Raw genomic sequence first — 22,753 nt, forward strand, 5'->3', positions numbered from 1 at the left:
CTTCGGTACTCTTCTATTGTTCTCGGAATTCCGCTGACATTTAAAAATGCTTCGGAACTCTTCTATAGTTCTCGGAATTCTGCTGATGTTTAAAAATGCTTCGGAACTGTTCCATTGTTCTGGGAATTCTGCTGAAGTTTAAAAATGCTTCGGAACTCTTCCATTGTTCTCGGAATTCTGTTGACATTTAAAAATGCTTCAGAAATCTTCCATTGTCCTCGGAAATCCGCTGAAGTTTAAAAATGCTTCGGAAGTCTTCTATTGTTCTCGGAATTCTACTGACGTTTAAAAATGATTCGGTACTCTTCTATTATTCTCGAAATTCCGCTGACATTTAAAATTGCTTCGGAACTCTTCTATAGTTCTCGGAATTCTGCTTACGTTTAAAAATGCTTTGGAACTCTTATTGTTCTCGGAATTCCGCTGAAGTTTAAAAATGCTTCAATACTCTTCTATTGCTCTCGAAATTCCGCTGACATTTAAAAATGTTTCGGAACTCTTCTATAGTTCTCGGAATTCTGCTGACATTTAAAAATGCTTTGGAACTCTTTTATAGTTCTCGGAATTCCGCTGAAGTTTAAAAATGCTTTGGAACTCTTCCATTGCTCCCGGAACAACGATGAAGTTTAAAAAGGCTTCGGAACTCTTGTTTTGTTTACGGAATTCTGCTAAATTATAAAAATGCTTCGGAACTCTTCCATTGTTCTCAGAATATCGTTGACGTTTAAAAATGCTTCGGAACACTTTCATTGTTATTGGAATTCCGCTGATGTTTAAAAATGCTTCGGAACTCTTCCATTGTTCTCAGAATTCTGCTGAAGTTTAAAAATGCTTCGGAACTCTTCCATTGTTCTCGGAAATCCGCTGAAGTTAAAAAATGCTTCGGAACTCTTCCATTGTTATCGGAATTCCGCTGATGTTTAAAAATGCTTCGGAACTCTTCCATTGTTCTCAGAATTCTGCTGAACTTTAAAAATGCCTCGGAACTCTTCCATTGTTCTCGGAATTCTGCTGAAGTTTAAAAATGCTTCGGAACTCTTGCACTGTTCCCAGAATTCCGCTGAAGTTTAAAAATGCTTCGGAACTCTTCCATTTTTCTCGTAATTCCGCTGAAGTTTAAAAATGTTTCGGAACTCTTCCATTGTTCTCGGAATTCCGTTGACATTTAAAAATGCTTTGGAACTCTTCCATTGTTCTCGGAATTCAGCTGACGTTTAAAAATGCTTCGGAACTCTTCCATTATTCTTGGAATTCTGTTGAATTTTAAAAATGCTTCGGAACTCTTCCATTGTTCTCAAAATTCTGTTGACGTTTAAAAATGCTTCGGAACACTTTCATTGGTATCAGAATTTCAATGACGTTTAAAAATGCTTCGGAACTCTTCCATTGTTCTCGGAATTCTGCTGAAGTTTAAAAATGCTTTGGAACTCTTGCATTGTTCCCAGAATTCCGCTGAAGTTTAAAAATGCTTCGGAACTCTTCCATTTTTCTCGGAATTCCGCTGACTTATAAAAATGCTTCGGAGCTCTTCCAATTTTCTCAGAATACCGTTGACGTTTAAAAATGCTTCGGAACACTTTCATTGTTATCGGAATTCCGCTGACGTTTAAAAATGCTTCGGAACTCTTCCATTGTTCTCGGAATTCCGCTGAAGGTAAAAAATGCTTCGGAAGTTTTCCATTGTTCTCGTAAGTCCGCTGATGTTTAAAAATGCATCGGAACTCTTCCTTTGTTATCGGAATTCCGCTGATGTTTGAAAATGCTTCGGAACTCTTCCATTGTCCTCGGAATTCCGCTGAAGTTTAAAAAAGCTTCGGAACTCTTCCTTTGTTCTCGGAATTCCTTTGACATTTAAATTGCTTCGGAACTCTTCTATTGTTCTTGGAATTCCACTGACGTTTAGAAATGCTTCAGTACTCTTCTATTGTTCTCGGAATTCCGCTGACATTTAAAAATGCTTCGGAACTCTTCTATAGTTCTCGGAATTCTGCTTACGTTTAAAAATGCTTTGGAACTCTTATTGTTCTAGGAATTCCGCTGAAGTTTAAAAATGCTTCGGTACGCTTCTATTGTTCTCGAAATTCCGCTGACATTTAAAAATGTTTCGGAACTCTTCTATAGTTCTCGGAATTCTGCTGAAGTTTAAAAATGCTTTGGAACTCTTCTATAGTTCTCGGAATTCCGCTGAAGTTTATAAATGCTTTGGAACTCTTCCACTGCTCCCGGAACAACGATGAAGTTTAAAAAGGCTTCGGAACTCTTCTTTTGTTCTCGGAATTCTCCTGACTTATAAAAATGCTTCGGAACTCTTCCATTGTTCTCAGAATATCGTTGACGTTTAAAAATGCTTCGGAACACTTTCATTGTTATCGGAATTCCGCTGAAGTTTAAAAATGATTCGGAAGTTTTCCATTGTTCTCGGAATTCCGCTGACGTTTAAAAATGCATCGGAACTCTTCCATTGTTATCGGAATTCCGCTGATGTTTAAAAATGCTTCAGAACTCTTCCATTGTCCTCGGAATTCCGCTGAAGTTTAAAAATGCTTCAGAACTCTGCCTTTGTTCTCGATATTCCTTTGACATTTAAAATTGCTTCGAAAGTCTTCTATTGTTCTCGGAATTCCACTGACGTTTAAAAATGCTTCGGTACTCTTCTATTGTTCTCGAAATTCCGCTGACATTTAAAAATGCATCGGAACTCTTCCATTGTCCTCGGAATTCCGCTGAAGTTTAAAAAAGCTTCGGAACTCTTCCTTTGTTCTCGGAATTCCTTTGACATTTAAATTGCTTCGGAACTCTTCTATTGTTCTTGGAATTCCACTGACGTTTAGAAATGCTTCAGTACTCTTCTACTGTTCTCGGAATTCCGCTGACATTTAAAAATGCTTCGGAACTCTTCTATAGTTCTCGGAATTCTGCTTACGTTTAAAAATGCTTTGGAACTCTTTTATAGTTCTCGGAATTCCGCTGAAGTTTATAAATGCTTTGGAACTCTTCCACTGCTCCCGGAACAACGATGAAGTTTAAAAAGGCTTCGGAACTCTTCTTTTGTTCTCGGAATTCTCCTGACTTATAAAAATGCTTCGGAACTCTTCCATTGTTCTCAGAATATCGTTGACGTTTAAAAATGCTTCGGAACACTTTCATTGTTATCGGAATTCCGCTGATGTTTAAAAATGCTTCGGAACTCTTCCATTGTTCTCAGAATTCTGCTGAAGTTTAAAAATGCTTCGGAACTCTTCCATTGTTCTCGGAATTCCGCTGAAGTTTAAAAATGATTCGGAAGTTTTCCATTGTTCTCGGAATTCCGCTGACGTTTAAAAATGCATCGGAACTCTTCCATTGTTATCGGAATTCCGCTGATGTTTAAAAATGCTTCAGAACTCTTCCATTGTCCTCGGAATTCCGCTGAAGTTTAAAAATGCTTCAGAACTCTACCTTTGTTCTTGATATTCCTTTGACATTTAAAATTGCTTCGAAAGTCTTCTATTGTTCTCGGAATTCCACTGACGTTTAAAAATGCTTCGGTACTCTTCTATTGTTCTCGAAATTCCGCTGACATTTAAAAATGCATCGGAACTCTTCCATTGTTATCGGAATTCCGCTGAAGTTTAAAAATGCTTCGGAACTCTACCTTTGTTCTCGATATTCCTTTGACATTTAAAATTGCTTTGAAAGTCTTCTATTGTTCTCGGAATTCCGCTGATGTTTAAAAATGCTTCGGAACTCTTCCATTATTCTTGGAATTCTGTTGAATTTAAAAAATGCTTCGGAACTCTTCCATTGTTCTCAAAATTCTGTTGACGTTTAAAAATGCTTCGGAACACTTTCATTGGTATCAGAATTTCAATGACGTTTAAAAATGCTTTGGAACACTTCCATTGTTCTCCGAATTCCGCTGAACTTTAAAAATGCCTAGGAACTCTTCCATTGTTCTCGGAATTCTGCTGAAGTTTAAAAATGCTTCGGAACTCTTGCATTGTTCCCAGAATTCCGCTGAAGTTTAAAAATGCTTCGGAACTCTTCCATTTTTCTTGGAATTCCACTGACTTATAAAAATGCTTCGGAGCTCTTCCATTTTTCTCAGAATACCGTTGACGTTTAAATATGCTTCGGAACACTTTCATTGTTATCGGAATTCCGCTGACGTTTAAAAATGCTTCGGAACTCTTCCATTGTTCTCAGAATTCTGCTGAAGTTTAAAAATGCTTCGGAACTCTTCCATTGTTCTCGGAATTCCGCTGAAGGTTAAAAATGCTTCAGTACTGTTCTATTGTTCTCGGAATTCCGCTGACATTTAAAAATGCTTCGGAACTCTTCTATAGTTCTCGGAATTCTGCTGACGTTTAAAAATGCTTCGGAACTGTTCCATTGTTCTGGTTATTCTGCTGAAGTTTAAAAATGCTTCGGAACTCTTCCATTGTTCTCGGAATTCCGCTGTATTTTAAAATTTCTTCTGAACACTTCTATTGCTCCCGGAATTCTGCTGAAGTTTAAAAATGCTTCGGAAGTCTTCCATTGTCCTTGGAATTCCGCTGAAGTTAAAAAATGCTTCGGAACTCTTCCATTGTTCTCGGAATTCCGCTGAAGTTTAAAAATGCTTCGGAACTCTTCCATTGTTCTCGGAATTCTGTTGACGTTTAAAAATGCTTCAGAACTCTTCCATTGTCCTCAGAATTCCGCTGAAGTTTAAAAATGCTTCGGAACTCTTCCTTTGTTCTCGAAATTCCTTTGACATTTAAAATTGCTTCAGAAGTCTTCTATTGTTCTCGGAATTCCACTGACGTATAAAAATGCTTCGGTACTCTTCTATTGTTCTCGAAATTCCGCTGACATTTAAAAATGTTTCGGAACTCTTCTATAGTTCTCGGAATTCTGCTGACGTTTAAAAATGCTTTGGAACTCTTTTATAGTTCTCGGAATTCCGCTGAAGTTTAAAAATGCTTTGGAACTCTTCCACTGCTCCCGGAACAACGATGAAGTTTAAAAAGGCTTCGTAACTCTTCTTTTGTTCTCAGAATTCTCCTGACTTATAAAAATGCTTCGGAACTCTTCCACTGTTCTCAGAATATCGTTGACGTTTAAAAATGCTTCGGAACACTTTCATTGTTATCGGAATTCCGCTGATGTTTAAAAATGCTTCGGAACTCTTCCATTGTTCTCAGAATTCTGCTGAAGTTTAAAAATGCTTCGGAACTCTTCCATTGTTCTCGGAATTCCGCTAAAGTTTTAAAATGATTCGGAAGTTTTCCATTGTTCTCGGAATTCCGCTGACGTTTAAAAATGCATCGGAACTCTTCCATTGTTATCGGAATTCCGCTGATGTTTAAAAATGCTTCAGAACTCTTCCATTGTCCTCGGAATTCCGCTGAAGTTTAAAAATACTTCGGAACTCTACCTTTGTTCTCGATATTCCTTTGACATTTAAAATTGCTTCGAAAGTCTTCTATTGTTCTCGGAATTCCACTGACGTTTAAAAATGCTTCGGTACTCTTCTATTGTTCTCGAAATTTCGCTGACATTTAAAAATGCTTCTGAACTCTTCTATAGTTCTCGGAATTCTGCTGACGTTTAAAAATGCTTCCGAACTGTTCCATTGTTCTCGGAATTCTGCTGAAGTTTAAAAATGCTTCGGAACTCTTCCATTGTTCTCGGAATTCCGCTGAAGTTTAAAAATGCTTCTGAACTCTTCCATTGTTCTCGGAATTCCGTTGAAGTTTAAAAATGCTTCGGTACTCTTCCATTGTTCTCGTAATTCTGCTAAAGTTTAAAAATGCTTGGGAACTCTTCCATTGTTCCAGGAATTCCGCTGAATTTTAAAAATGCTTCGGAACTCTTCCTTTGTTCTCGGAATTCCGCTGAAGTTTAAAAATGCTTTGGAACTCTTATATTATTCCCGGAATTACGCTGACGTTTAAAAAGGCTTCGGAACTCTTCCTTTATTCTCGGAATTCTGCTGACGTACAAAAATATTTCGGAACTCCTCCATTGTTCTCAGAATTCCGTTGACGTTTAAAAATGCTTCGGAACACTTCCATTGTTCTCGGAATTCCGTTGACGTTTAAAAATGCTTCGGAACTCTTCCATTGTTCTCGGAATTCAGCTGACGTTTCAAAATTCTTCGGAACTCTTCCATTATTCTTGGAATTCTGTTGAATTTTAAAAATGCTTTGGAACTCTTCCATTGTTCTCAAAATTCTGTTGACGTTTAAAAATGCTTCGGAACACTTTCATTGGTATCAGAATTTCAATGACATTTAAAAATGCTTCGGAACACTTCCATTGTTCTCGGAATTCCGCTGAACTTTAAAAATGCTTCGGAACTCTTCCAATTTTCTCGGAATTCCGCTGAAGTTTAAAAATGCTTTGGAACTCTTCCATTGCTCCCGGAACAACGCTGAAGTTTAAAAAGGCTTCAGAACTCTTCTTTTGTTCTCAGAATTCCGCTGACTTATAAAAATGCTTCGGAGCTCTTCCATTTTTCTCAGAGTACCATTGACGTTTAAAAATGCTTCGGAACACTTTCATTGTTATCGGAATTCCGCTGACGTTTAAAAATGCTTCAGAACTCTTCCATTGTTCTCAGAATTCTGCTGAAGTTTAAAAATGCTTCGGAACTCTTCCATTGTTCTCGGAATTCCGCTGAAGGTTAAAAATACTTCGGACGTTTTCCATTGTTCTCGTAATTTCGCTGATGTTTAAAAATGCTTCGGAACTCTTCCTTTGTTATCGGAATTCCGCTGAAGTTTAAAAATGCTTCGGAACTCTTCCTTTGTTCTCGGAATTCCTTTGACATTTAAAATTGCTTCGGAAGTCTTCTATTGTTCTCGGAATTCCACTGACGTTTAAAAATGCTTCGGTACTCTTCTATTGTTCTCGAAATTCCGCTGACATTTAAAAAAGCTTCGGAACTCTTCTATAGTTCTTGGAATTCTGCTGACGTTTAAAAATGCTTTAGAACTCTTATTGTTCTAGGAATTCCGCTGAAGTTTAAAAATGCTTTGGTACGCTTCTATTGCCCTCGAAATTCCGCTGACATTTAAAAATGTTTCGGAACTCTTCTATAGTTCTTGGAATTCTGCTGACGTTTAAAAATGCTTCAGAACTCTTCCATTGTCCTCGGAATTTCGCTGAAGTTTAAAAATGCTTCAGAACTCTACCTTTGTTCTCGATATTCCTTTGACATTTAAAATTGCTTCGAAAGTCTTCTATTGTTCTCGGAATTCCACTGACATTTAAAAATGCTTCAGTACTCTTCTATTGTTCTCGAAATTCCGCTGACATTTAAAAATGCTTCGGAACTCTTCTATAGTTCTCGTAATTCTGCTGACGTTTAAAAATGCTTCGGAACTGTTCCATTGTTCTGGGAATTCTGCTGAAGTTTAAAAATGCTTCGGAACTCTTCCATTGTTCTCGGAATTCCGCTGTATTTTAAAATTTCTTCTGAACACTAACATTGCTCCCGGAATTCTGCTGAAGTTTAAAAATGCTTCGGAAGTCTTCCATTGTCCTTGGAATTCCGCTGAAGTTTAAAAATGCTTCGGAACTCTTCCATTGTTTTCGGAATTCCGCTGAAGTTTAAAAATGCTTCGGAACTCTTCCATTGTTCTCGGAATTCTGTTGACGTTTAAAAATGCTTCAGAACTCTTCCATTGTCCTCGGAATTCTGCTGAAGTTTAAAAATGCTTCGGAACTCTACCTTTGTTCTCGATATTCCTTGACGTTTAAAAATGCTTCGGAACACTTTCATTGTTCTAGGAATTCCGCTGAAGTTTAAAAATGCTTCGGTACGCTTCTATTGTTCTCGAAATTCCGCTGACATTTAAAAATGTTTCGGAACTCTTCTATAGTTCTCGGAATTCTGCTGACGTTTAAAAATGCTTTGGAACTCTTTTATAGTTCTCGGAATTCCGCTGAAGTTTAAAAATGCTTAGGAACTCTTCCACTGCTCCCGGAACAACGATGAAGTTTAAAAAGGCTTCAGAACTCTTCTTTTGTTCTCGGAATTCTCCTGACTTATAAAAATGCTTCGGAACTCTTCCATTGTTCTCAGAATATCGTTGACGTTTAAAAATGCTTCGGAACACTCTCATTGTTATCGGAATTCCGCTGATGTTTAAAAATGCTTCGGAACTCTTCCATTGTTCTCAGAATTCTGCTGAAGTTTAAAAATGCTTCAGAACTCTTCCATTGTCCTCGGAATTCCGCTGAAGTTTAAAAATGCTTCGGAACTCTACCTTTGTTCTCGATATTCCTTTGACATTTAAAATTGCTTCGAAAGTCTTCTATTGTTCTCGGAATTCCACTGACGTTTAAAAATGCTTCGGTACTCTTCTATTGTTCTCGAAATTCCGCTGACATTTAAAAATGCTTCGGAACTCTTCTATAGTTCTCGGAATTCTGCTGACGTTTAAAAATGCTTTGGAACTCTTTTATTGTTCTCGGAATTCCGCTGAAGTTTAAAAATGCTTCGGTACTCTTCTAATGTTCTCGAAATTTCGCTGACATTTAAAAATGCTTCTGAACACTTCTATAGTTCTCGGAATTCTGCTGACGTTTAAAAATGCTTCCGAACTGTTCCATTGTTCTCGGAATTCTGCTGAAGTTTAAAAATGCTTCGGAACTCTTCCATTGTTCTCGGAATTCTGCTGAAGTTTAAAAATGCTTCTGAACTCTTCCATTTTTCTCGGAATTCCGTTGAAGTTTAAAAATGCTTCGGTACTCTTCCATTGTTCTCGTAATTCTGCTAAAGTTTAAAAATGCTTGGGAACTCTTCCATTGTTCCAGGAATTCCGCTGAATTTTAAAAATGCTTCGGAACTCTTCCTTTGTTCTCGCAATTCCGCTGAAGTTTAAAAATGCTTTGGAACTCTTATATTATTCCCGGAATTACGCTGACGTTTAAAAAGGCTTCGGAACTCTTCCTTTATTCTCGGAATTCTGCTGACGTATAAAAATATTTCGGAACTCTTCCATTGTTCTCAGAATTACGTTGACGTTTAAAAATGCTTCGGAACACTTCCATTGTTCTCGGAATTCCGTTGACGTTTAAAAATGCTACGGAACTCTTCCATTGTTCTCGGAATTCAGCTGACGTTTCAAAATTCTTCGGAACTCTTCCATTATTCTTGGAATTCTGTTGAATTTTAAAAATGCTTTGGAACTCTTCCATTGTTCTCAGAATTCTGCTGAAGTTTAAAAATGCTTCGGAACACTTTCATTGGTATCAGAATTTCAATGACATTTAAAAATGCTTCGGAACACTTCCATTGTTCTCGGAATTCCGCTGAACTTTAAAAATGCTTCGGAACTCTTCCAATTTTCTCGGAATTCCGCTGAAGTTTAAAAATGCTTTGGAACTCTTCCATTGCTCCCGGAACAACGCTGAAGTTTAAAAAGGCTTCAGAACTCTTCTTTTGTTCTCAGAATTCCGCTGACTTATAAAAATGCTTCGGAGCTCTTCCATTTTTCTCAGAGTACCATTGACGTTTAAAAATGCTTCGGAACACTTTCATTGTTATCGGAATTCCGCTGACGTTTAAAAATGCTTCAGAACTCTTCCATTGTTCTCAGAATTCTGCTGAAGTTTAAAAATGCTTCGGAACTCTTCCATTGTTCTCGGAATTCCGCTGAAGGTTAAAAATACTTCGGACGTTTTCCATTGTTCTCGTAATTTCGCTGATGTTTAAAAATGCTTCGGAACTCTTCCTTTGTTATCGGAATTCCGCTGAAGTTTAAAAATGCTTCGGAACTCTTCCTTTGTTCTCGGAATTCCTTTGACATTTAAAATTGCTTCGGAAGTCTTCTATTGTTCTCGGAATTCCACTGACGTTTAAAAATGCTTCGGTACTCTTCTATTGTTCTCGTAATTCCGCTGACATTTAAAAAAGCTTCGGAACTCTTCTATAGTTCTTGGAATTCTGCTGACGTTTAAAAATGCTTTAGAACTCTTATTGTTCTAGGAATTCCGCTGAAGTTTAAAAATGCTTTGGTACGCTTCTATTGCCCTCGAAATTCCGCTGACATTTAAAAATGTTTCGGAACTCTTCTATAGTTCTTGGAATTCTGCTGACGTTTAAAAATGCTTCAGAACTCTTCCATTGTCCTCGGAATTTCGCTGAAGTTTAAAAATGCTTCAGAACTCTACCTTTGTTCTCGATATTCCTTTGACATTTAAAATTGCTTCGAAAGTCTTCTATTGTTCTCGGAATTCCACTGACATTTAAAAATGCTTCGGTACTCTTCTATTGTTCTCGAAATTCCGCTGAAGGTTAAAAATGCTTCGGAAGTTTTCCATTGTTCTCGTAATTTCGCTGACGTTTAAAAATGCATCGGAACTCGTCCTTTGTTATCGGAATTCCGCTGATGTTTAAAAATGCTTCAGAACTCTTCCATTATTCTTGGAATTCTGTTGAATTTTAAAAATGCTTCGGAACTCTTCCATTGTTCTCAAAATTCTTTTGACGTTTAAAAATGCTTCGGAACACTTTCATTGGTATCAGAATTTCAATGACGTTTAAAAATGCTACGGAACACTTCCATTGTTCTCGGAATTCCGCTGAACTTTAAAAATGCTTCGGAACTCTTCCATTTTTCTCGGAATTCCGCTAAAGTTTAAAAATGCTTCGGAACTCTTCCATTGCTATCGGAATTTCGGTGACGTTTAAAAATGCTTCGGAACTCTTCCATTGTTCTCGGAATTCAGCTGACGTTTAAAAATGCTTCGGAACTCTTGCATTGTTCTCGGAATTCTGCTGAAGTTTAAAAATGCTTCGGAACTCTTGCATTGTTCCCAGAATTCCGCTGAAGTTTAAAAATGCTTCGGAACTCTTCCATTTTTCTCGGAATTCCGCTGACTTATAAAAATGCTTCGGAGCTCTTCCATTTTTCTCAGAATACCGTTGACGTTTAAAAATGCTTCGGAACACTTTCATTGTTATCGGAATTCCGCTGACGTTTAAAAATGCTTCGGAACTCTTCCATTGTTCTCAGAATTCTGCTGAAGTTTAAAAATGCTTCGGAACTCTTCCATTGTTCTCGGAATTCCGCTGAAGGTTAAAAATGCTTCGGAACTCTTCCATTGTTCTCGGAATTCCGCTGACGTTTAAAAATGCATCGGAACTCTTCCTTTGTTATCGTAATTCCGCTGATGTTTGAAAATGCTTCGGAACTCTTCCATTGTCCTCGGAATTCCGCTGAAGTTTAAAAAAGCTTCGGAATTCTTCCTTTGTTTTCGGAATTCCTTTGACATTTAAATTGCTTCGGAACTCTTCTATTGTTCTTGGAATTCCACTGACGTTTAGAAATGCTTCAGTACTCTTCTATTGTTCTCGGAATTCCGCTGACATTTAAAAATGCTTCGGAACTCTTCTATAGTTCTCGGAATTCTGCTGACGTTTAAAAATGCTTCGGTACTCTTCTATTGTTCTCGAAATTTCGCTGACATTTAAAAATGCTTCTGAACTCTTCTATAGTTCTCGGAATTCTGCTGACGTTTAAAAATGCTTCCGAACTGTTCCATTGTTCTCGGAATTCTGCTGAAGTTTAAAAATGCTTCGGAACTCTTCCATTGTTCTCGGAATTCCGCTGAAGTTTAAAAATGCTTCTGAACTCTTCCATTGTTCTCGGAATTCCGTTGAAGTTTAAAAATGCTTCGGTACTCTTCCATTGTTCTCGTAATTCTGCTAAAGTTTAAAAATGCTTGGGAACTCTTCCATTGTTCCAGGAATTCCGCTGAATTTTAAAAATGCTTCGGAACTCTTCCTTTGTTCTCGGAATTCCGCTGAAGTTTAAAAATGCTTTGGAACTCTTATATTATTCCCGGAATTACGCTGACGTTTAAAAAGGCTTCGGAACTCTTCCTTTATTCTCGGAATTCTTCTGACGTACAAAAATATTTCGGAACTCCTCCATTGTTCTCAGAATTCCGTTGACGTTTAAAAATGCTTCGGAACACTTCCATTGTTCTCGGAATTCCGTTGACGTTTAAAAATGCTTCGGAACTCTTCCATTGTTCTCGGAATTCAGCTGACGTTTCAAAATTCTTCGGAACTCTTCCATTATTCTTGGAATTCTGTTGAATTTTAAAAATGCTTTGGAACTCTTCCATTGTTCTCAAAATTCTGTTGACGTTTAAAAATGCTTCGGAACACTTTCATTGGTATCAGAATTTCAATGACATTTAAAAATGCTTCGGAACACTTCCATTGTTCTCGGAATTCCGCTGAACTTTAAAAATGCTTCGGAACTCTTCCAATTTTCTTGGAATTCCGCTGAAGTTTAAAAATGCTTTGGAACTCTTCCATTGCTCCCGGAACAACGCTGAAGTTTAAAAAGGCTTCAGAACTCTTCTTTTGTTCTCAGAATTCCGCTGACTTATAAAAATGCTTCGGAGCTCTTCCATTTTTCTCAGAGTACCATTGACGTTTAAAAATGCTTCGGAACACTTTCATTGTTATCGGAATTCCGCTGACGTTTAAAAATGCTTCAGAACTCTTCCATTGTTCTCAGAATTCTGCTGAAGTTTAAAAATGCTTCGGAACTCTTCCATTGTTCTCGGAATTCCGCTGAAGGTTAAAAATACTTCGGACGTTTTCCATTGTTCTCGTAATTTCGCTGATGTTTAAAAATGCTTCGGAACTCTTCCTTTGTTATCGGAATTCCGCTGAAGTTTAAAAATGCTTCGGAACTCTTCCTTTGTTCTCGGAATTCCTTTGACATTTAAAATTGCTTCGGAAGTCTTCTATTGTTCTCGGAATTCCACTGACGTTTAAAAATGCTTCGGTACTCTTCTATTGTTCTCGAAATTCCGCTGACATTTAAAAAAGCTTCGGAACTCTTCTATAGTTCTTGGAATTCTGCTGACGTTTAAAAATGCTTTAGAACTCTTATTGTTCTAGGAATTCCGCTGAAGTTTAAAAATGCTTTGGTACGCTTCTATTGCCCTCGAAATTCCGCTGACATTTAAAAATGTTTCGGAACTCTTCTATAGTTCTTGGAATTCTGCTGACGTTTAAAAATGCTTCAGAACTCTTCCATTGTCCTCGGAATTTCGCTGAAGTTTAAAAATGCTTCAGAACTCTACCTTTGTTCTCGATATTCCTTTGACATTTAAAATTGCTTCGAAAGTCTTCTATTGTTCTCGGAATTCCACTGACATTTAAAAATGCTTCGGTACTCTTCTATTGTTCTCGAAATTCCGCTGACATTGAAAAATGCTTCGGAACTCTTCTATAGTTCTCGGAATTCTGCTGACGTTTAAAAATGCTTCGGAACTGTTCCATTGTTCTGGGAATTCTGCTGAAGTTTAAAAATGCTTCGGAACTCTTCCATTGTTCTCGGAATTCCGCTGTATTTTAAAATTTCTTCTGAACACTAACATTGCTCCCGGAATTCTGCTGAAGTTTAAAAATGCTTCGGAAGTCTTCCATTGTCCTTGGAATTCCGCTGAAGTTTAAAAATGCTTCGGAACTCTTCCATTGTTTTCGGAATTCCGCTGAAGTTTAAAAATGCTTCGGAACTCTTCCATTGTTCTCGGAATTCTGTTGACGTTTAAAAATGCTTCAGAACTCTTCCATTGTCCTCGGAATTCTGCTGAAGTTAAAAAATGCTTCGGAACTCTACCTTTGTTCTCGATATTCCTTGACGTTTAAAAATGCTTCGGAACACTTTCATTGTTCTAGGAATTCCGCTGAAGTTTAAAAATGCTTCGGTACGCTTCTATTGTTCTCGAAATTCCGCTGACATTTAAAAATGTTTCGGAACTCTTCTATAGTTCTCGGAATTCTGCTGACGTTTAAAAATGCTTTGGAACTCTTTTATAGTTCTCGGAATTCCGCTGAAGTTTAAAAATGCTTAGGAACTCTTCCACTGCTCCCGGAACAACGATGAAGTTTAAAAAGGCTTCGGAACTCTTCTTTTGTTCTCGGAATTCTCCTGACTTATAAAAATGCTTCGGAACTCTTCCATTGTTCTCAGAATATCGTTGACGTTTAAAAATGCTTCGGAACACTTTCATTGTTATCGGAATTCCGCTGATGTTTAAAAATGCTTCGGAACTCTTCCATTGTTCTCAGAATTCTGCTGAAGTTTAAAAATGCTTCAGAACTCTTCCATTGTCCTCGGAATTCCGCTGAAGTTTAAAAATGCTTCGGAACTCTACCTTTGTTCTCGATATTCCTTTGACATTTAAAATTGCTTCGAAAGTCTTCTATTGTTCTCGGAATTCCACTGACGTTTAAAAATGCTTCGGTACTCTTCTATTGTTCTCGAAATTCCGCTGACATTTAAAAATGCTTCGGAACTCTTCTATACTTCTCGGAATTCTGCTGACGTTTAAAAATGCTTTGGAACTCTTTTATTGTTCTCGGAATTCCGCTGAAGTTTAAAAATGCTTCGGTACTCTTCTAATGTTCTCGAAATTTCGCTGACATTTAAAAATGCTTCTGAACACTTCTATAGTTCTCGGAATTCTGCTGACGTTTAAAAATGCTTCCGAACTGTTCCATTGTTCTCGGAATTCTGCTGAAGTTTAAAAATGCTTCTGAACTCTTCCATTTTTCTCGGAATTCCGTTGAAGTTTAAAAATGCTTCGGTACTCTTCCATTGTTCTCGTAATTCTGCTAAAGTTTAAAAATGCTTGGGAACTCTTCCATTGTTCCAGGAATTCCGCTGAATTTTAAAAATGCTTCGGAACTCTTCCTTTGTTCTCGCAATTCCGCTGAAGTTTAAAAATGCTTTGGAACTCTTATATTATTCCCGGAATTACGCTGACGTTTAAAAAGGCTTCGGAACTCTTCCTTTATTCTCGGAATTCTGCTGACGTATAAAAATATTTCGGAACTCTTCCATTGTTCTCAGAATTACGTTGACGTTTAAAAATGCTTCGGAACACTTCCATTGTTCTCGGAATTCCGTTGACGTTTAAAAATGCTACGGAACTCTTCCATTGTTCTCGGAATTCAGCTGACGTTTCAAAATTCTTCGGAACTCTTCCATTATTCTTGGAATTCTGTTGAATTTTAAAAATGCTTTGGAACTCTTCCATTGTTCTCAGAATTCTGCTGAAGTTTAAAAATGCTTCGGAACACTTTCATTGGTATCAGAATTTCAATGACATTTAAAAATGCTTCGGAACACTTCCATTGTTCTCGGAATTCCGCTGAACTTTAAAAATGCTTCGGAACTCTTCCAATTTTCTCGGAATTCCGCTGAAGTTTAAAAATGCTTTGGAACTCTTCCATTGCTCCCGGAACAACGCTGAAGTTTAAAAAGGCTTCAGAACTCTTCTTTTGTTCTCAGAATTCCGCTGACTTATAAAAATGCTTCGGAGCTCTTCCATTTTTCTCAGAGTACCATTGACGTTTAAAAATGCTTCGGAACACTTTCATTGTTTTCGGAATTCCGCTGACGTTTAAAAATGCTTCAGAACTCTTCCATTGTTCTCAGAATTCTGCTGAAGTTTAAAAATGCTTCGGAACTCTTCCATTGTTCTCGGAATTCCGCTGAAGGTTAAAAATACTTCGGACGTTTTCCATTGTTCTCGTAATTTCGCTGATGTTTAAAAATGCTTCGGAACTCTTCCTTTGTTATCGGAATTCCGCTGAAGTTTAAAAATGCTTCGGAACTCTTCCTTTGTTCTCGGAATTCCTTTGACATTTAAAATTGCTTCGGAAGTCTTCTATTGTTCTCGGAATTCCACTGACGTTTAAAAATGCTTCGGTACTCTTCTATTGTTCTCGAAATTCCGCTGACATTTAAAAAAGCTTCGGAACTCTTCTATAGTTCTTGGAATTCTGCTGACGTTTAAAAATGCTTTAGAACTCTTATTGTTCTAGGAATTCCGCTGAAGTTTAAAAATGCTTTGGTACGCTTCTATTGCCCTCGAAATTCCGCTGACATTTAAAAATGTTTCGGAACTCTTCTATAGTTCTTGGAATTCTGCTGACGTTTAAAAATGCTTCAGAACTCTTCCATTGTCCTCGGAATTTCGCTGAAGTTTAAAAATGCTTCAGAACTCTACCTTTGTTCTCGATATTCCTTTGACATTTAAAATTGCTTCGAAAGTCTTCTATTGTTCTCGGAATTCCACTGACATTTAAAAATGCTTCGGTACTCTTCTATTGTTCTCGAAATTCCGCTGAAGGTTAAAAATGCTTCGGAAGTTTTCCATTGTTCTCGTAATTTCGCTGACGTTTAAAAATGCATCGGAACTCTTCCTTTGTTATCGGAATTCCGCTGATGTTTAAAAATGCTTCAGAACTCTTCCATTATTCTTGGAATTCTGTTGAATTTTAAAAATGCTTCGGAACTCTTCCATTGTTCTCAAAATTCTTTTGACGTTTAAAAATGCTTCGGAACACTTTCATTGGTATCAGAATTTCAATGACGTTTAAAAATGCTACGGAACACTTCCATTGTTCTCGGAATTCCGCTGAACTTTAAAAATGCCTCGGAACTCTTCCATTGTTCTCGGAATTCTGCTGAAGTTTAAAAATGCTTCGGAACTCTTGCATTGTTCCCAGAATTCCGCTGAAGTTTAAAAATGCTTCGGAACTCTTCCATTTTTCTCGGAATTCCGCTGAAGTTTAAAAATGCTTCGGAACTCTTCCATTGCTCTCGGAATTTCGGTGACGTTTAAAAATGCTTCGGAACTCTTCCATTGTTCTCGGAATTCAGCTGACGTTTAAAAATGCTTCGGAACTCTTGCATTGTTCTCGGAATTCTGCTGAAGTTTAAAAATGCTTCGGAACTCTTGCATTGTTCCCAGAATTCCGCTGAAGTTTAAAAATGCTTCGGAACTCTTCCATTTTTCTCGGAATTCCGCTGACTTATAAAAATGCTTCGGAGCTCTTCCATTTTTCTCAGAATACCGTTGACGTTTAAAAATGCTTCGGAACACTTTCATTGTTATCGGAATTCCGCTGACGTTTAAAAATGCTTCGGAACTCTTCCATTGTTCTCAGAATTCTGCTGAAGTTTAAAAATGCTTCGGAACTCTTCCATTGTTCTCGGAATTCCGCTGAAGGTTAAAAATGCTTCGGAAGTTTTCCATTGTTCTCGTAATTCCGCTGACGTTTAAAAATGCATCGGAACTCTTCCTTTGTTATCGGAATTCCGCTGATGTTTGAAAATGCTTCGGAACTCTTCCATTGTCCTCGGAATTCCGCTGAAGTTTAAAAAAGCTTCGGAATTCTTCCTTTGTTTTCGGAATTCCTTTGACATTTAAATTGCTTCGGAACTCTTCTATTGTTCTTGGAATTCCACTGACGTTTAGAAATGCTTCAGTACTCTTCTATTGTTCTCGGAATTCCGCTGACATTTAAAAATGCTTCGGAACTCTTCTATAGTTCTCGGAATTCTGCTGATGTTTAAAAATGCTTTGGAACTGTTCCATTGTTCTGGTTATTCTGCTGAAGTTTAAAAATGCTTCGGAACTCGTCCATTGTTCTCGGAATTCCGCTGTATTTTAAAATTTCTTCTGAACACTTCCATTGCTCCCGGAATTCTGCTGAAGATTAAAAATGCTTCGGAAGTCTTCCATTGTCCTTGGAATTCCGCTGAAGTTTAAAAATGCTTCGGAACTCTTCCATTGTTCTCGGAATTCCGCTGAAGTTTAAAAATGCTTCGGAACTCTTCCATTGTTCTCGGAATTCTGTTGACGTTTAAAAATGCTTCAGAACTCTTCCATTGTCCTCGGAATTCTGCTGAAGTTTAAAAATGCTTCGGAACTCTTCCTTTGTTCTCGGAATTCCTTTGACATTTAAAATTGCTTCGGAAGTCTTCTATTGTTCTCGGAATTCCACTGACGTTTAAAAATGCTTCGGTACTCTTCTATTGTTCTCGAAATTCCGCTGACATTTAAAAAAGCTTCGGAACTCTTCTATAGTTCTTGGAATTCTGCTGACGTTTAAAAATGCTTTAGAACTCTTATTGTTCTAGGAATTCCGCTGAAGTTTAAAAATGCTTTGGTACGCTTCTATTGCCCTCGAAATTCCGCTGACATTTAAAAATGTTTCGGAACTCTTCTATAGTTCTTGGAATTCTGCTGACGTTTAAAAATGCTTCAGAACTCTTCCATTGTCCTCGGAATTTCGCTGAAGTTTAAAAATGCTTCAGAACTCTACCTTTGTTCTCGATATTCCTTTGACATTTAAAATTGCTTCGAAAGTCTTCTATTGTTCTCGGAATTCCACTGACATTTAAAAATGCTTCGGTACTCTTCTATTGTTCTCGAAATTCCGCTGAAGGTTAAAAATGCTTCGGAAGTTTTCCATTGTTCTCGTAATTTCGCTGACGTTTAAAAATGCATCGGAACTCTTCCTTTGTTATCGGAATTCCGCTGATGTTTAAAAATGCTTCAGAACTCTTCCATTATTCTTGGAATTCTGTTGAATTTTAAAAATGCTTCGGAACTCTTCCATTGTTCTCAAAATTCTTTTGACGTTTAAAAATGCTTCGGAACACTTTCATTGGTATCAGAATTTCAATGACGTTTAAAAATGCTACGGAACACTTCCATTGTTCTCGGAATTCCGCTGAACTTTAAAAATGCCTCGGAACTCTTCCATTGTTCTCGGAATTCTGCTGAAGTTTAAAAATGCTTCGGAACTCTTGCATTGTTCCCAGAATTCCGCTGAAGTTTAAAAATGCTTCGGAACTCTTCCATTTTTCTCGGAATTCCGCTGAAGTTTAAAAATGCTTCGGAACTCTTCCATTGCTCTCGGAATTTCGGTGACGTTTAAAAATGCTTCGGAACTCTTCCATTGTTCTCGGAATTCAGCTGACGTTTAAAAATGCTTCGGAACTCTTGCATTGTTCTCGGAATTCTGCTGAAGTTTAAAAATGCTTCGGAACTCTTGCATTGTTCCCAGAATTCCGCTGAAGTTTAAAAATGCTTCGGAACTCTTCCATTTTTCTCGGAATTCCGCTGACTTATAAAAATGCTTCGGAGCTCTTCCATTTTTCTCAGAATACCGTTGACGTTTAAAAATGCTTCGGAACACTTTCATTGTTATCGGAATTCCGCTGACGTTTAAAAATGCTTCGGAACTCTTCCATTGTTCTCAGAATTCTGCTGAAGTTTAAAAATGCTTCGGAACTCTTCCATTGTTCTCGGAATTCCGCTGAAGGTTAAAAATGCTTCGGAAGTTTTCCATTGTTCTCGTAATTCCGCTGACGTTTAAAAATGCATCGGAACTCTTCCTTTGTTATCGGAATTCCGCTGATGTTTGAAAATGCTTCGGAACTCTTCCATTGTCCTCGGAATTCCGCTGAAGTTTAAAAAAGCTTCGGAATTCTTCCTTTGTTTTCGGAATTCCTTTGACATTTAAATTGCTTCGGAACTCTTCTATTGTTCTTGGAATTCCACTGACGTTTAGAAATGCTTCAGTACTCTTCTATTGTTCTCGGAATTCCGCTGACATTTAAAAATGCTTCGGAACTCTTCTATAGTTCTCGGAATTCTGCTGATGTTTAAAAATGCTTTGGAACTGTTCCATTGTTCTGGTTATTCTGCTGAAGTTTAAAAATGCTTCGGAACTCGTCCATTGTTCTCGGAATTCCGCTGTATTTTAAAATTTCTTCTGAACACTTCCATTGCTCCCGGAATTCTGCTGAAGATTAAAAATGCTTCGGAAGTCTTCCATTGTCCTTGGAATTCCGCTGAAGTTTAAAAATGCTTCGGAACTCTTCCATTGTTCTCGGAATTCCGCTGAAGTTTAAAAATGCTTCGGAACTCTTCCATTGTTCTCGGAATTCTGTTGACGTTTAAAAATGCTTCAGAACTCTTCCATTGTCCTCGGAATTCTGCTGAAGTTTAAAAATGCTTCGGAACTCTTCCTTTGTTCTCGGAATTCCTTTGACATTTAAAATTGCTTCGGAAGTCTTCTATTGTTCTCGGAATTCCACTGACGTTTAAAAATGCTTCGGTACTCTTCTATTGTTCTCGAAATTCCGCTGACATTTAAAAAAGCTTCGGAACTCTACTATAGTTCTCGGAATTCTGCTTACGTTTAAAAATGCTTTGGAACTCTTATTGTTCTAGGAATTCCACTGAAGTTTAAAAATGCTTCGGTACGCTTCTATTTCTCTCGAAATTCCGCTGACATTTAAAAATGTTTCGGAACTCTTCTATAGTTCTCGGAATTCTGCTGACGTTTAAAAATGCTTTGGAACTCTTTTATAGTTCTCGGAATTCCGCTGAAGTTTAAAAATGCTTTGGAACTCTTCCACTGCTCCCGGAACAACGATGAAGTTTAAAAAGGCTTCGGAACTCTTCTTTTGTTCTCGGAATTCTGCTGACTTATAAAAATGCTTCGGAACTCTTCCATTGTTCTCAGAATATCGTTGATGTTTAAAAATGCTTCGGAACACTTTCATTGTTATCGGAATTCCGCTGATGTTTAAAAATGCTTCGGAACTCTTCCATTGTTCTCGGAATTCTGTTGACGTTTAAAAATGCTTCAGAACTCTTCCATTGTCCTCGGAATTCCGCTGAAGTTTAAAAATTCTTCGGAACTCTTCCTTTGATCTCGGAATTCCTTTGACATTTAAAATTGCTTCGGAAGTCTTCTATAGTTCTCGGAATTCTGCTTACGTTTAAAAATGCTTTGGAACTCTTATTGTTCTCGGAATTCCACTGAAGTTTAAAAATGCTTCGGAACTCTTCCATTGTTCTCGGAATTCCGCTGAAGGTTAAAAATGCTTCAGAAGTTTTCCATTGTTCTCGTAATTCCGCTAACGTTTAAAAATGCATCGGAACTCTTCCTTTGTTATCGGAATTCCGCTGATGTTTGAAAATGCTTCGGAACTCTTCCATTGTCCTCGGAATTCGGCTGAAGTTTAAAAAAGCTTCGGAATTCTTCCTTTGTTCTCGAAATTCCTTTGACATTTAAATTGCTTCGGAACTCTTCTATTGTTCTTGGAATTCCACTGACGTTTAGAAATGCTTCAGTACTCTTCTATTGTTCTCGGAATTCCGCTGACATTTAAAAATGCTTCGGAACTCTTCTATAGTTCTCGGAATTCTGCTGACGTTTAAAAATGCTTTGGAACTGTTCCATTGTTCTGGTTATTCTGCTGAAGTTTAAAAATGCTTCGGAACTCGTCCATTGTTCTCGGAATTCCGCTGTATTTTAAAATTTCTTCTGAACACTTCCATTGCTCCCGGAATTCTGCTGAAGTTTAAAAATGCTTTGGAAGTCTTCCATTGTCCTTGGAATTCCGCTGAAGTTTAAAAATGCTTCGGAACTCTTCCATTGTTCTCGGAATTCCGCTGAAGTTTAAAAATGCTTCGGAACTCTTCCATTGTTCTCGGAATTCTGTTGACGTTTAAAAATGCTTCAGAACTCTTCCATTGTCCTCGGAATTCCGCTGAAGTTTAAAAATGCTTCGGAACTCTTCCTTTGTTCTCGGAATTCCTTTGACATTTAAAATTGCTTCGGAAGTCTTCTATTGTTCTCGGAATTCCACTGACGTTTAAAAATGCTTCGGTACTCTTCTATTGTTCTCGAAATTCGGCTGACATTTAAAAAAGCTTCGGAACTCTACTATAGTTCTCGGAATTCTTCTTACGTTTAAAAATGCTTTGGAACGCTTATTGTTCTAGGAATTCCACTGAAGTTTAAAAATGCTTCGGTACGCTTCTATTTCTCTCGAAATTCCGCTGACATTTAAAAATGTTTCGGAACTCTTCTATAGTTCTCGGAATTCTGCTGACGTTTAAAAATGCTTTGGAACTCTTTTATAGTTCTCGGAATTCCGCTGAAGTTTAAAAATGCTTTGGAACTCTTCCACTGCTCCCGGAACAACGATGAAGTTTAAAAAGGCTTCGGAACTCTTCTTTTGTTCTCAGAATTCTGCTGACTTATAAATATGCTTCGGAACTCTTCCATTGTTCTCAGAATATCGTTGACGTTAAAAAATGCTTCGGAACACTTTCATTGTTATCGGAATTCCGCTGATGTTTAAAAATGCTTCGGAACTCTTCCATTGTTCTCAGAATTCTGCTGAAGTTTAAAAATGCTTCGGAACTCTTCCATTGTTCTCGGAATTCCGCTGAAGTTTAAAAATGATTCGGAAGTTTTCCCTTGTTCTCGGAATTCCGCTGACGTTTAAAAATGCATCGGAACTCTTCCATTGTTATCGGAATTCCACTGATGTTTAAAAATGCTTCAGAACTCTTCCATTGTCCTCGGAATTCCACTGAAGTTTAAAAATGCTTCGGAACTCTACCTTTGTTCTCGATATTCCTTTGACATTTAAAATTGCTTCGAAAGTCTTCTATTGTTCTCGGAATTCCACTGACGTTTAAAAATGCTTCGGTACTCTTCTATTGTTCTCGAAATTCCGCTGACATTTAAAAATGCTTCGGAACTCTTCTATAGTTCTCGGAATTCTGCTGACGTTTAAAAATGCTTCGGAACTGTTCCATTGTTCTGGGAATTCTGCTGAAGTTTAAAAATGCTTCGGAACTCTTCCATTGTTCTCGGAATTCCGCTGTATTTTAAAATTTCTTCTGAACACTTCCATTGCTCCCGGAATTCTGCTGAAGTTTAAAAATGCTTCGGAAGTCTTCCATTGTCCTTGGAATTCCGCTGAAGTTTAAAAATGCTTCGGAACTCTTCCATTGTTTTCGGAATTCCGCTGAAGTTTAAAAATGCTTCGGAACTCTTCCATTGTTCTCGGAATTCTGTTGACGTTTAAAAATGCTTCAGAACTCTTCCATTGTCCTCGGAATTCCGCTGAAGTTTAAA

Source organism: Phyllobates terribilis, unplaced genomic scaffold (genome assembly GCF_046119375.1).
Source record: "Phyllobates terribilis strain yellow unplaced genomic scaffold, ASM4611937v1 Scaffold_7__3_contigs__length_470593459, whole genome shotgun sequence".
NCBI classification, from domain to species: Eukaryota; Metazoa; Chordata; class Amphibia; order Anura; family Dendrobatidae; genus Phyllobates; species Phyllobates terribilis.